Here is a 14,483-nt window from a genome sequence, read left to right as displayed (position 1 = left end):
TAGATCACACCACTGCACTCCAGCCTGGGCGACAGAGCAAGACTCCGTATCAAAAAAAAAAAAAAAGAAAGAAAGAAAGTTGGTATATTTGAATACACTTCACGGGAAGTGGTTGCATCTCTTTTACCTGATTGTGTTGTGGGAATGAACATTGTATCTGATTGGGAAATGTTTCCCATACCAGGTACCATAAAATTAAAGGCATGTAAATCTGCCCTTCAAGCAGCCCATGTGGCTGGGCTGGGATCAGATCACCATTGAACAATTGCAGATGAATATGTGCTGCAGACACACAGGAGGTTATTCCTGAGAGAATAGCCAGCCTGGTGGACTGGGTAAAAGCCACAGTAAGGTCTGTTTAATGGGAACCAGTGAGATTGCCTGAGCGCACACAATGCATAGCAGAACGTAGAGTGCTGGTGGGGACAAATTCTCCACCTGATAACCCTCTGTGGAGCACTTCCTGGAGCTTGTGGCAAAAGCCTCTGAGTTCCTCCCAGCAACACCTACTGAGAGACTGGACTAGAGAATTTCCACATGAGAAGCATTTACTGCCTTGCTATGAAACGTTAGCTGAAGCTACCCTATGACACCTGAAATACCCGTACCGTCTTGAGTGATGTCAGATAAACATTCTAATGGGGATGGCAGTGCCCAGAGGAGTTCCATAATAAAATGGAAATGGTTTGTGGAGGATCTTGCTACTTAGGGAATGCAAGAAGGAGATACCCTCCAGCAGGGAGTTTCTTTTCCCCTAGGACTGACTCTGAAACTGTGTAAGAAACTGCTGGATTCTACAGTGACCAATAAACAGCTCTCAGTTGACCAACGAAGAGCTGCTTGGTTTGTGAATGGTAATTCAAAGGTAAATGGACACCATCCTGTCTGAAAGGTCGCTACTTTGACAAAAAAGATAGAAACAGATCTACTTGGTGGGCTAAATTGCATGCTGTTTTTCTAACAGTGATGGACGAATTGAACAGTGGTAGAAGCTCCTGAATTTGAGTTTTTACTGACTCATTGGCAGTTACCAATAGCTTGGCCGTAATCATGGAAGAGGGCAATGGAAACCTGGCCTATTAAAAGGATACCCATATGGAGCAAGCCCTATGGAAATGTGAGGGGTGCATTAATGTAGAACAAGTCCATGCCCATAAGAAGAACAAACTTTCAGGTTCAGAAAGTGACTGGAATCAACAAGCAGATATCCCCATGTTTTCCCTTGAGGTGGCTACCTGGGTCCATGAAATGAGTGGGTACTGCAGCAGTGCAGAGATGGGCTGAATCTAGTCATGTTCCTTTTGCACCCTCTCAGCACAAAATGCCAGGAAGAACTATTCTTTTTCTCAGCAAGAGTAACAGAGACTGCTGGTGGCTATGTGGCACATTCTCTGGTGGGAAGGCCCTGAATATAGTGGGCAAGTAAGACTGACGCTGGTAGCCTTGTGGGGCTACTGATGGGTCTTGACAGGAATAGACACTGACTCTGGAGTAAGTTTTGCTTATTCAATGAAAGATGAAAACGCTCAGAGTGCCATAAAAAAACCCGGAACAGAAGATATTGCTTGGCTGTCTGGATGGCTGACCATCATATCTTCAGACTGAGGAACTCACTGTACAGCCCATAAAGTCTAACAGTGAGCAGAGAGTTATCCATGTTGGAGTAATAGTTTGATAGAAAAGTAGAATGGGCAACTGAAATGTTGATTGTCTAAAACAAGGGGAAATAAAAGCATGAAGGGCTGGCTTACACACCTTCACAAGTGGGTGCTCGCACTCAACATGAATGGGACTAGAGTGTTGCTGCTAGATTTTTTTCTCTGTTTTTCTGGTTGACCTGGGGAAGAGGAGTTGGTGACAATGCTAGTATGATGTTGCAATTCTTGCCAAGGGAGGAGTACATTGGTATAATGACTATAATTTTTTCTTTCTTCCTGGTCACCTCGAAAAAAAATTGGTTTTTCCGCTCTACCTGACACTGAGGTCCTAAGACCAGGGCTGGAACTACAAGTTGCCACAGCAGTGTTGGTTTATAAGCAAAAAACTGTAACTATGTTTTTAAACTTTATGTCAAAATTCCTAAGGGCGTGATGGGGGTAGGTTGTGCCTTCACTCCCTCTAGCAATATTGGGGTTAGGAGTGAATGCAGCTATATTGCCTGGTGGTAAATAGCTTACTAGTTCTGCACCTATGTAACCTTACCCTGTCTGAATGGGAATGAACTGAGGAGGAGCTACTTGATAGATTTGTATTGCTCCCTACAGTCTACACCAGCACAGTGGTGATTCTAGTGTCCCTTCCAAAGGCAAAAAGTTTGGGTATTAATGGAGAGAAGGAGAAATCATAGCTGAGAGTAAAGAAATGAATAAATGGGTTACTGAGGAAAATTTAATTTTATATTAACACAGCAAAATAGTCTCAGAGCAAGAGATGATATTGTCTCTTAGCTCAATTATCCCAGATGCCTGAAAGGGTGAAGCTTTATATTTACCGTGGTCACATTTGATTTTGGAAGCTGACACGATTGAGAGGAAGTCTGCAAACCTGAGTGGCCTCATCCTGGGAGACATTCATACAATCTGATGAACTGGATTAATTATTAATGATTGTGTGTAGTATATATTTCACACACATGTTTATGGCAGCACAATTTTCAGTTGCAAAAATATGGAACAAGCCCAAATGACCATTGACCAACGAGTGGATAAAGAAAATGTGGTATATATACACCATGGAATACTACTCAACCATAAAAAGGAACTAAATAATGGCATTCACAGCAACCTGGATGGATTTGGAGATCATTATTCTAAGTGAAGTAACTCAGGAATGGAAAACCAAACATTGTACGTTCTCCCTCATAAGTGGGAACTAAGCTATGAGGACATAAAGGCATAAGAATGATAAATTGGACTTTGGGGACTCAGGGGGAAGGATGGGAGGCGGATGAGGAATAAAAGACTACACATTGGGTAGAGTGTACACTGCTCTGGTGATGGATACACCACAATCTCAGAAATCACCACCAAATAACTTTTCCATGCAACCAAACACCACCTGTTCCCCAAAAACTATTGAAATTAAAACAGAAAACCAAAATCAGTGTGGGGAGGCTGTGGTGTTGTGGTATGTATTGGTTTTTATCCACAGTTCTGACTCACAACTCCCATCATCCTTGTTGTAATCTTTTGTTATAATGTTGGGTTTGTCAGGCCTCAGGGGCAGGCCTCTGACCTTTCCTGCCCTCCTTTTCCTCTAATGTCCCCCTACTTTTCTGATTGTAGGTCTTAAGACCCTCCCATGAGAGGGTCCACTCTATACCCTGGAGGAAGGAATGCTGACGTCATGAAGCTTCCATAAAACCCAAGAAGAGAAAGTTCAGTGAGCTTCTGGATAGCTGAACATGTGGAGGTTCCTGGAGGGTGGCATGCCCAGGGAGGGCATGGAAATTCTGCACCCCTTCCCCCGTAACTCACCCTGTGTGTCTCTTTATCTGCATCCTCTGCAATGTCCCTTATAATAAACTGATAAGTGGAAAAAAAAATTGAAACTGAAGGGACAGAGAAGTGTGAATGCAGTGCTTGATAAAGAAAGCCGGAGGAGAGTTCCAGGCTTTACTGTCTTCAGAGTTTCTATTTCTTGCTCAGAGGCTGGGATTCCACTGTGCCTTGAGGCAGTCACCTGGGTAATGTGGAGAGGAGGGGAACGTGGAGGCTCAACATCCATGTGTCAGGCAGAGCTAGGGTCCTTATACTCTGGCAAAATTCTTCTGGAGTCATGCACATGTATTACAGTACAACCATCATTCAGAGCCCACAAGATAAAGATGGAGAACTTGCCACTTCACTCATGATAGCCACAAACTATTGACCTGAGTGTTGGGATCAGACCCAGAAGCTGAGTCTCAGGAGGCTGAGCTAATAGGCTCCAGTGCCTCACCCTTTTTGCTCTGGGCCCCTCCATCTGAGCCAGGAACCAAAGTAGGAAGAGCTGGAGAGGGACCCTGGGGAGCAAGTGGTTAACAGAGAGAGGACAGCAGGAGGCAGAGGATACCATTGGTTGGGTAGAGGGCTGGAAAGTCTTCTAATACTGAACCTGATACTGACCTTCAGCCTTTAGGTTGAACCGAGAGATTAAAACGTCTGAGAAATTAAAACCAATATGGTCAGAGCAGGGGAGGCTGAGAGGAGGGAGTAGGAGAACTGAAGAGCCCTTAGCACAGCCCTGCTCCTGCCCTCAACTGCTACGCTCATGTGATATATGACACAGTGAGAAGGTGCTGGACGAGCAGTCAAAGAAAACTGGGTTCTAGCCCCGGTTCCACAACTCCATGACCTGGTGCAAACCCCTCCCCATCTTTCAGCCTCAGTTCACTCATCTCTATAAGAAGGAGGCATGGATGATCTGGAATAACTCCTGCGTGGCCGTCAGGATGCTGTGAGACTCCAAGGAAGTGGAGGCAATCTCTTGGGATCTCTGGAAAGTATTACTGGAAGCTTAAAAAATAATAGAAACAATAAAAATGTGGTTCCCATCCCCTGGCCTCCCACTGTGACTCTCAGATGTTCAGACCTGAGATCTGAGAGTTCTCAAATACAGGTATCTGACATGGATGGGGCAAGAATAGAACACCCACAAACACTTTGCAGTGCTCACAGAGACAAAAGATATGAAGCATGGGACAAATGAGAGTATCCATTCAAAAGTCACTCTGGTGGCGGATGTTGCTAATGCGGGGGTTGTTAGTGTGTGGGGAAAGGGAGTGTACGGGAACTCTGTACTTTCCACTCAGTTTTGCTGTGAATCTAAAATTGCTCTAAAAATAAATTTTACTAATTAAAAAATCCTATAATACAGTTTTCTAAAGCCTTTTTTCTCCTACCTTTATAATTTGTATCCTGAGAAAAGGTCCTTATTTAGTTAGATACATGAAGGATTGAATTTCAGCATGTTTGAGAGCATAGAGGCTTTGCCTTTTAAAGAGATCTTTTTTCCATTTTCTCTGAAAATCTTAATGTTGTGTCATGTGATTTAAACATTTTCATGACCCCAGACCAAATGAAAATGATCGAAGTTCAGAGAAAAACAAGAGAGATAAAAATCTTGAAATCAAGAAGTTGAATAATCTTTCTTAGCAGAGATTTCTAAGTAAATAGGGAATCCTTTATGAGGTTTTATTCCAAAGTCTTTATTCAGACAACTATTCTCTTAGTTAATGGAACTTCTATTTGGATAGAGAACATAGAATTAGGAGATTGAGAGGCAGGTTATAAAGAATCCAGAAGCCCTGACACTTGGTTAGCAGAACTCCTGTTGGAAGCCAAGCAGTCTGATCCCAGGCACTTTTATTTTCCCCTCTCCTTGCCCCCATCTTTATTTCTTTCTTTATTTTTTGAGACAGGCTCTTGCTCTCTCACCTAGGCTGGAGTGCAGTGGTACGATCATGGCTCACCGCAGCCTCAATCTGGGCTCAAGTAATCCTCCCACCTCAGCCTCCTGAGTAGCTAAGACCACAAGTGTGTGCCACCACTTGCTCCCTGTCTTGGCACCCTGCTCTTTACTGCCTTCTCAAACTTACCAAATGAGATCTTTAAGGAGACAAATTTGGCAGACTGTGGTTAAAATATGAGCTAAACAGTTTCTCCTCCACCTCCTTGTCACACTGTTCCTCTTTGCAGTTTTAAAGGGTCCTCCATGCTTATTCTATGATCCATTTTTACAAAGCTTTGCTCTGTTGTTGCAGCTCAGAGATCTTTTTGAGATGGTAACTGATCACATCTTACCAAAGATTTATTTTTTAAGAGGAGCTATTGAAAACTAAGAATATCAGTCCTGTATCATTTCCTCAGCCAAGGTTTTCTGTCCCTCCTTGAAGGTGAACCCAGTTGGCTTTATTCCTAAGACTTCCCCTGAGTGCTGGGACACATTTGATATTCTTCCTCATTAACAATGGGACTTGGAATTAAGTACTGTTCATCAGATTTGGGGCCTGGGACCCATGACATCTTTGTACCTATATTCTTAAGTTTTCTTCTCTAGTTATTGAGTGTAACTGGGATTCAGAGCATAAGCTTAGGGTTTCTGGAGTCACAAGATCCTCCCTGGGAGACTAAGAGTGTCTTGCTTTTCCTTGGAAGGAGGCTAATCTGCCTGATCTCCAATTAGAGACATAACAGGGAACTGCCAAAGACAAAATGGCACAATGTTGGGAATTGTTGAGACCAAGAACACTGTCAAGACTAGGCCACAAGTAGAATCAGGGTTGGGGGTTTCCAGAGCCAAGCAAACTAAACAGTCTGGTTTGGGGATAAAAAAATCTACTCACGTGGGATAGCAAGGCCTCTGTTATGCTTCTCATGCATGTCTGACTGAGGTATTAAAAGAAAGCTTCAATGCTCAAAAAATGAAAGCACAACACTGGGAATGACAGGCTGAGGAATTGAAGCTTTTGTTGGAGTCTCACCCAGGTACTTCTGCACACTATACTAGGTCACTGGCTCTCTTCTGCTAGTGCACAAGAGTGACTAGATTATTATTTTAGAGACAACTGTTTCCTTTCTGCCTTCCTGTCTTTCATGATGGCAAAGCCTATTTCTCCCTTGTTCTTCTGTATGTTCACATATCACAGAAATCCCATAACCCTCTTAATTCGCTCTGTGGGAAATCTGCTCTAGAAATGTACAATGTGCTGTGTTCTAAAAATGTGTTATATAAAAAGAAGCTATTAGACTTCAGCTTCTGGGAAGATGGAGTAGCCACACTTTTCCTTATTCCTTCCACTAAGTATAACTAAAAATGCAGAATATTATATATAGTACAAACATAAGACTTTAGAAGGAAGAGAGAAGGCAGACTGCCTAGAGACATTGGGACCTGAGAAGTGACACAGTGGTGTGTCACCTGGGCTTTCTTTTTGCTTTACATACACCAGACTTAGAACTGAATAAGCCTGCAACCGGCAAACACCAGCGGGCACAGACAAAACAAAAATGATAAAATAAAAACCAACAAAAGCCAGTCTTCTCTAGTCAAAGGATCAGAAAAGGGTCAGCACAGCATGAGGGAAAACTTTTAGATAGTAACTGCTGTAATCCATTCAAACACCACAGTCAAAAGGTGGCCCTACTGTCACTCACACCAGCAAAGTGGGGCACCTAGACTTTCACCCTCTTGAGGCCGTAACAAAGCATCCCAACATCCCCTCCACATTGTCTCCACTGACTCCACAAATGTCCCCCCACCTCAAATGTCAAGGAGGCCAAGTGGGGAACCTGGACTTCTACCACCACCTGAGAGCTCCATGAGGCAGTACATTACTCTTCTGGAGATGCATCAGAGAGAAAGCCAGCTAAAAGAGAAAGTATAAATAAATTCCTGGGTCACATAGCATAATTCAGTCACGTGTCACTTAATGATGGGGAAATGCATTGTTAGGTGATTTCGTCATTGTTTGAGCATTTTTGATATGGTTTGGCTCTGTGTCCCCACCCAAATCTCATCTTAAATTGTAATCCCCACATGTCAAGGGAGGGACCTGGTGGGAGGTGATTGACTCATGGGGGTGTTTTCCTCTATGCTGTTTTCATGATAGTGAGTTCGTTCTCAGATCTGATGGTTTAATAGTGTTTGGCAGTTCCCCACCCATGCTCTCTCTTACTCTTGACACCCTGTGAAGAAGGTGCCTGCTTCCCCTTTGCCTTCTGCCATGATAGGAAGTTTCCTGAGGCCTCCCCAGTCATGTGGAACTGTGAGTCAATTAAACCTCTTTCCTTCATAAATTATCCAGTCTTAGGTAGTTCTTTATAGCAGTGTGAAAATGAACTAATACAATTATAGAGTGTACTTACACAAACCTAGATGGTATAGCCTGCTACACACCTAGGCTACATGGTACATGCTCCTGGGCTACAAACCTGTACAAAATGTTACTGCACTGAATACTGTAAGCAATTGTAACACAATGGTAAGTATATGTGTATCTAAACATATCCGAACATTAAAAAGGTACAGCAAAAATATAGTGTTATAATATTACTATTATTTCAGACAGAGTCCGATGTGTTTAAAAATGTATGTGGGAGAAATATATTGTATAAGACTATCTTATTATAAATGAAATAAGTAAAATGATGTAAAAAGAGGTAACATTTTTATACTTCACTTGAACAGGAAAAATAATGGCATCAGTAGGTTATGATTAAGATCTCTCTCTCTCTCCATATCTTGAATAAAAGGTACAGAGAGATACACTCAAAAACATTATAGATAAATCCAAATGAAATTCTAGAAAACGTTTAAGTAATGCATGGAAAGTCACGGAAAAGAAAATAGAGAAATGTAAAACAGAAAGAACAAATAGAAAAGAAAAAATATAATGGCAAACTTAAGTTATCCCATGACCCAACTATATGCTGTTTATGAGAAACTCCCCTCAAACATAATGATATGGGCAGGTTGAAGATAAAAGGATGGAAAAAGTATATCACGCAAACATTAATCAGTGAGAAGCAAGAGTGGCCATATTATCTAATAAAGTGACTTTAGAGCAAAGAAAATTATCAGGGATAAAGATATTATACATATATAATGATAAAAAGGTCAGTCCAACAAGAATATGTAGCAATCCAAAATATGTGGACATCAACAACAGAGCCATAAGATATGTGAGGCAAAAACTGATAGAACTGAAAGAAGAAATAGACAAATACATAATTATAATTAGAGATTTCAACACCCCTCTTTCAGCAATTCATAGAACAACTGTACAAAAAGTCAGAAATTACATACAAGAACTCAACAACACCATCAATCAACAGCATCTATTTAACATTTATAGAACGCTTCACCAATTAACAGCAGAACACATATTGTTTTCAAGTGCTCACAGTACATACACCAACATAGACCATATCCTGGGCCATAAAACAAACTTCAATCACTTTAAATAATTGAAGTCATACAGAATGTGTTTTCTGACCACCATGAAATCAAACTAAAAATCAATAGCAGAAATATCTCAAGAACTTAGAAAAAGAGGAGCAAACTAAAACTAAAGCAAACAGAAAGAAGAAAAGAATAAAGATAAGAACAGAAGTCAATGAAATTAAAAACACAAGGCCAGGCGCGGTGGCTCATGCCTGTAATCCCAGCACTTTGGGAGGCCGAGGCAGGTGGATCATCTGAGGTCAGGAGTTTGAGACCAGCCTGGCCAACATGGCGAAACCTCGTCTCTACTAAAAGTACAAAAATTAGCTGGGTGTGGTGGTGGGCGCCTGTAATCCCAGTTACTCAGGAGACTGAGGCAGGAGAATCCGTTGAACCGAGGATGTGGAGGTTGCAGTGAGTGAGCTGAGATCACTCCACTGCACTCCAGCCTGGGTGACAAATGTGAGACTCCAGCTCAAAAAAGGAAAAAAAATTAAAGACAGAAAAACAATGGAAAAAATAGGTAAAATAGATTTGGATCTTTGAGAAAATCAACAAAATTGACAAAACTTCAGCAAGACTGACAGAAAGATAGAGAGAATATATGGATTACCAGCATCAGTATATAAAACAAGGGATATCATTACAGATTTTGCAGACCTCAACAGGAAAATGATGAAATACATTACTATAAACAACTCTACACACATAAATTTGACAACTTAGATGTAGTGAACCACTTCCTTGGAAAACAAGAATTACTACAATTTACCCAATGTGAAAGAGATAAGTTAAATAGCCCTTTAGCTATTAAGAAAATTGAATTTATAATTTTAAAGCTTTCAAAAAGAAGTCAGTAGGCCCAGAAGGTTTCACTGGAGAATGCTACCAAATATTTAAAGAAGAAGTAACATCAATTACACACAACCTTTGGAGAACAGAGGGAACACTTTCCAATTCATTTTATAAAGCTAATTTTACTCTCATACCAAAACAGATAACATAAAACAAAACAGAACAAACAACTTTCAGGCCAATATTTCTCATGACTATATACACAAAAATCCTTAACAAAATATTAGCAAATAGAATTCAGCAATACATAAAAAATGTACACCATAACTATGTTTATTCCAGGGATGCAAGGCTGGTTCAATATTTGAAAATTAATCAATATAATTCACCATATCAGCAGACTTAAGAAAAAAATTTACATGATCATATTAATTGATGCAGGACAGACATTTGACAAAATTCAGCAGCCACTAATGAAAAAAACTTTCAGAAAAATGGATATAAAGGGGAACATTCTCAACTTGATAAAAAAATCCACAAAAAAATCTATAGCTAACATTATACCTAATGGTGAAAGCATGATGCTTTTTTCCTAAGATTGGGTACAAGGTAAGGATGTTTTCTCCTCTTACCATTCTTATTCAACAGAGTGCTGGAAGTTCTAGTCAGTTCAGTAATGCAAAAACAAAAACAAAGCAGGCAAGGAACAAAATAACCAAAACAAGCAAAAAAAAAAAAAAAGCATATAAAAAGGAAGAAATAAAAAATAAGACTGACTCTATTTGTAGATGACATAATTGATTATGTAGAAAATTCCAGTGAACCGATCAAAAATTTTCTAGGCCACATAAGTGAGTTCAAGAAGTTTGCTCAATATAATGTAAGCATCCAAAAACTGTATTTCTGTATGCTAGCAGTAAACAGGTAGATGTCAAGGGTGAAACTATAAAACCGTTTACAACTGCAAAAAACATAAAATATTTAGGTGTAAAACTATGAAAATGTGTACAAGACTTGCATGCTGATATCTACAGAAAGCTGATGAAATAAACCAAATAGAAGAAACAAAAAAAAGATACAATTTAAGTGGAGAATCATACTGTGTTTATGAACCAGAAGTCTCCACATATTGAAGATGTCAACTTTGCCTAAATTGATATATAGGTTTAATGCAATTCCTATCAAAATCTCAAAAAGTATTTTTTTGTAGACACAGATAAAATTATTTTAAAATATATATGGAAACACAAAGGAACCAAAATAGCTCAAACAATTTTGAAAAAGATCAGTAAAGTGAGAGGAATAGGTCTTTCCCATATCAAGCCTTAATATATATAGCTACATAATATGGCACTGGTAGGAAGATAGACACATAGACTAATGGGACAGAACAAATAACCCAGAAATAGACCTATACAAATATGCCCAATTTATTTGTGAAAGAAGTGCAAAAGAATTTCAATAGACGAAGAGAGGCTTTTCAACAAATGGTGCTGAAGCAACTGGACATCCACAGGCAAAACAAAAACAGAAACAAACAAGAAACTTAAACACAATTTATCCAAAAATTAACTCAAAATGGATTACTTCTCAAGTGTTAAAACTATGAAATTTTAGAAAAAACATGGGGGAAAATCTTCAGTGTCCAGGGCTAGGTAGAAATTCCTAGACTTGGTATTTAAGATGCATAATCCTTAAAAGGAAAAATTGATAAATGGAACTACATAAAAATTTTAAAAATTTCCTCTGCAAAAAAAAAAAAAAAGCCTAAAAAGATAAAAAAACATGTTACAAAGTGGAAAACATATTTTCCAACCACACATCCGACAAAGGACTTGTATCTGAGCATATAATGAACTCTCAATATTCAAAAGTAAAAAACCCAAGCAATCCCATTAGAAAATGGGAAGAAGACACGAAGGAACATACGACATAAGAGGATATATGGATGGTCAACAAGCACATGTAAAGACGCTGAACATCATTATCGCTCAGGGAAGTACAAGTTAAGACTATACGTTATCAGCAATACTTATCATAATGGCTAAAATAAAATGGTGACAACACCAAATACTGGTGAAGACATAGAGAAACTGATCACTCATTCATTCCTGGTGGGATTATAAAATGGTACAGCCACTCTGGAAAATAATTTGGCAGTTTCTTAAAATACTAAACATGCAACTCTATACAAACCGGCAATCACACTCATGAGCGTTTATCACAGAGAAAGGAATACTTATATTCACATAAAAACCTGTACACAAATGTTTATAGCAGCTTTATTCATAATATCCAAATTCTGGAAACAATTCAGATGTCTTTCAATGAATGAATGGGTGGTTAAACAGTGCCACATGCATATCATGGAATACTGCTCAGCAAAAAAAGCAAGAAGCTATTGATACATACATCAGCTTGAGTAAACTGCCAGATTCATTCCATATTGTGCTGAGTGAAAAAAGCCAATAATGAAACATCATACACTATATGATTCTGTTTATATAACACTTTTGAAATGACAGAGTTGTACAAACGGAGAGTACATTGGTGGTTGCCAGGTGGTAAGGGGTAGGGAGCAGCAGTGGGGAAGTGGTGTGGCTGTAAGAGGGCAACAAGAGGGATCCTAGTGGTGATGGAAATGGTTGTGTCTTAACTGTATCAACATCAATATCCTGGTAGTGATATTGCACAATTGTTTGTTGATGGTATCAGTAGGAAAAATTGGGTAAAGAGTGTACACTAGATCTCTCTACATAATTTCTCACAACTGCATGTGAATCTAAAATTATCTCAAATTTAAAAGTTAAAAATTTTTTTAAAGGTTGTTGATGATATACACTGTGCTCGAGGACCACAAGGCAAGACTACAATGAAAGGCCTTGCAATTTCCATGTCAATCTAAAGATGTTAAATTAGTTTGAGTCTTTGCCCTTGAGATTTGGGCTCAGGCCTGATTTAGGCTTGGCTTGATTTGTGAGTTTCTAGACAGGTCTGGACAGCCCATTTTGTCTTCTCCCATTTATTAATCTACTGCTTAGAGTAATTTGGTTCATATCCACTGAAGAAGTTAGGGGAGGAGATTCTTGTTCAACTCCTATTCTGTACAGTTACCAAGTCTGTTTGCCCACACAACCTTGATACTAAAACAAACCAACCTTTTTTTTCATCAAAAGCAAAAAGGTATTATCTGTATGTAGATATGTAGGTTACATGAATCTTTTATTAATGAGTTCATAGATAAACTCATCATGTAACTTGATTGTGAGGGGCAAAAATAAACTTGAATAGCCTATCCTAAACTGTCATAGGAAGAAATACAGGCTCATTTTGGTATCAGAGAGAACAAAAATGCAACCATAAGGCAATATCATTTCAGAATTTTCTTGCAAAAAAATTAAAGATTTCTATTTTGCAAAGGATGCAATGGACAAAATTTATAGAAGGATGGAAAGATTGGGAGAAGATATTTGTAACTCCTAAACACACACCAATGTTTGCAACATGTTTGTATCCACAAATTCCTCAGAAAAATACAGAAAATGTTACTTAAAATGAGAAAAATAAATATGACAACCATTCACAGAAATCCAAATGCCTAACGAGTGTATAAAGAGCTGTCAAAATTTCTTAGTAATAAGAGAAATGTGAATTTTCAGTGCAATGAGATACCAATCTACACTGACGAGAGTGGCAAAAATCGTTGGATAATACAACATTTGGTGGTGGTGTTGGGTCACAGGCAACCTTCTGCACTGCTGGAGGGAATATAGGCTAGTATAGCTTATGGATAGTGATTTTGAAGTCCTCAACCAAATTAGGTACCCATAGCTCTATTACCCTGCCGGGATCATAACAGGACATGAATGGGGAAGCAGAGGAGTTAGGATGTCCACCACTTGGAATGAGCAAGTAAAACGTGGTGGATGCACACCATGGAGCACAATATCACATTTAGAAGCAATGAACTAGATGTACATGTAACAGCACAAACAGATCTTTAAAACATGGTACAGAGTAAGAAAAGTAAGATGCAGATTGGAACTATTATATGTAATTTTATATAAGGGTTTAACATACACAAACAACAATACTTTTTTTTACAAGGTTGCACACAAATTCAAGAAAATATATAAACGACATTACAACTGTTGCCTGTAGCTGGAAAGAGAGCAGGGATGGTAGATAAATAGCATATATGTAAATAAACAAAAAGGGGCTGGGTATGGACCTTGATGATGCCGTGCCTTGAAATGAGTATGATTAGCTGGCACCTGAGGTAATTAAAGGAGGAAGAGATGAAGCAGTAAGGGAAGGCTGGCTATATGGAATTGAAAGCTGGGTAGATTGAATGCAAACAGCAGCTAAAAGGCGTTGGTAAATTTAGTGCTCACTTCGGCAGCAGCACATATACTAAAATTGAAATGATACAGAGAAGATTAGCATGGCCCAGCACAAGGATGATACGCAGATTTGTGATGTGTTCCACATTTTTTAAATTTCCCACTCATCATTCAGGAAGAACCAAATTTATTCATTCACACAAACATTCATTTACTCACTTAGTAAATAACTTTTCCCTGTCCACTGGAAAAAAAAAAAAAAAAGAGGTATTGGTAAATTTAGAAAGACACCTGAAACATGCATAGCTCAGCTCTTTATCTTTCTCTTGGGAGCCAGCCTCCATTGTGAGGACTCGCTTAGGTTTGGGCCTTCTAGGATTGAGTGGGCAAATGTTAATTCTGTGGTTTAGCCAGTAGGCC

General features: G+C 39.2%; 1 non-coding gene across 1 annotated transcript; it reads left to right on the top strand.

The window, feature by feature from the left end:
* Positions 1–14,106: 14,106 nt before the first annotated feature.
* LOC116477114 (U6 spliceosomal RNA) lies at positions 14,107–14,215 on the top strand. The gene has a single exon (XR_004250357.1). It is a non-coding gene; the product is annotated as a U6 spliceosomal RNA (small nuclear RNA).
* Positions 14,216–14,483: the final 268 nt, after the last annotated feature.

Source organism: Hylobates moloch, unplaced genomic scaffold (assembly GCF_009828535.3).
Source record: "Hylobates moloch isolate HMO894 unplaced genomic scaffold, HMol_V3 SCAFFOLD_2, whole genome shotgun sequence".
NCBI classification, from domain to species: domain Eukaryota; kingdom Metazoa; phylum Chordata; class Mammalia; order Primates; family Hylobatidae; genus Hylobates; species Hylobates moloch.
This window is presented reverse-complemented; position numbering and strand designations above follow the sequence as displayed.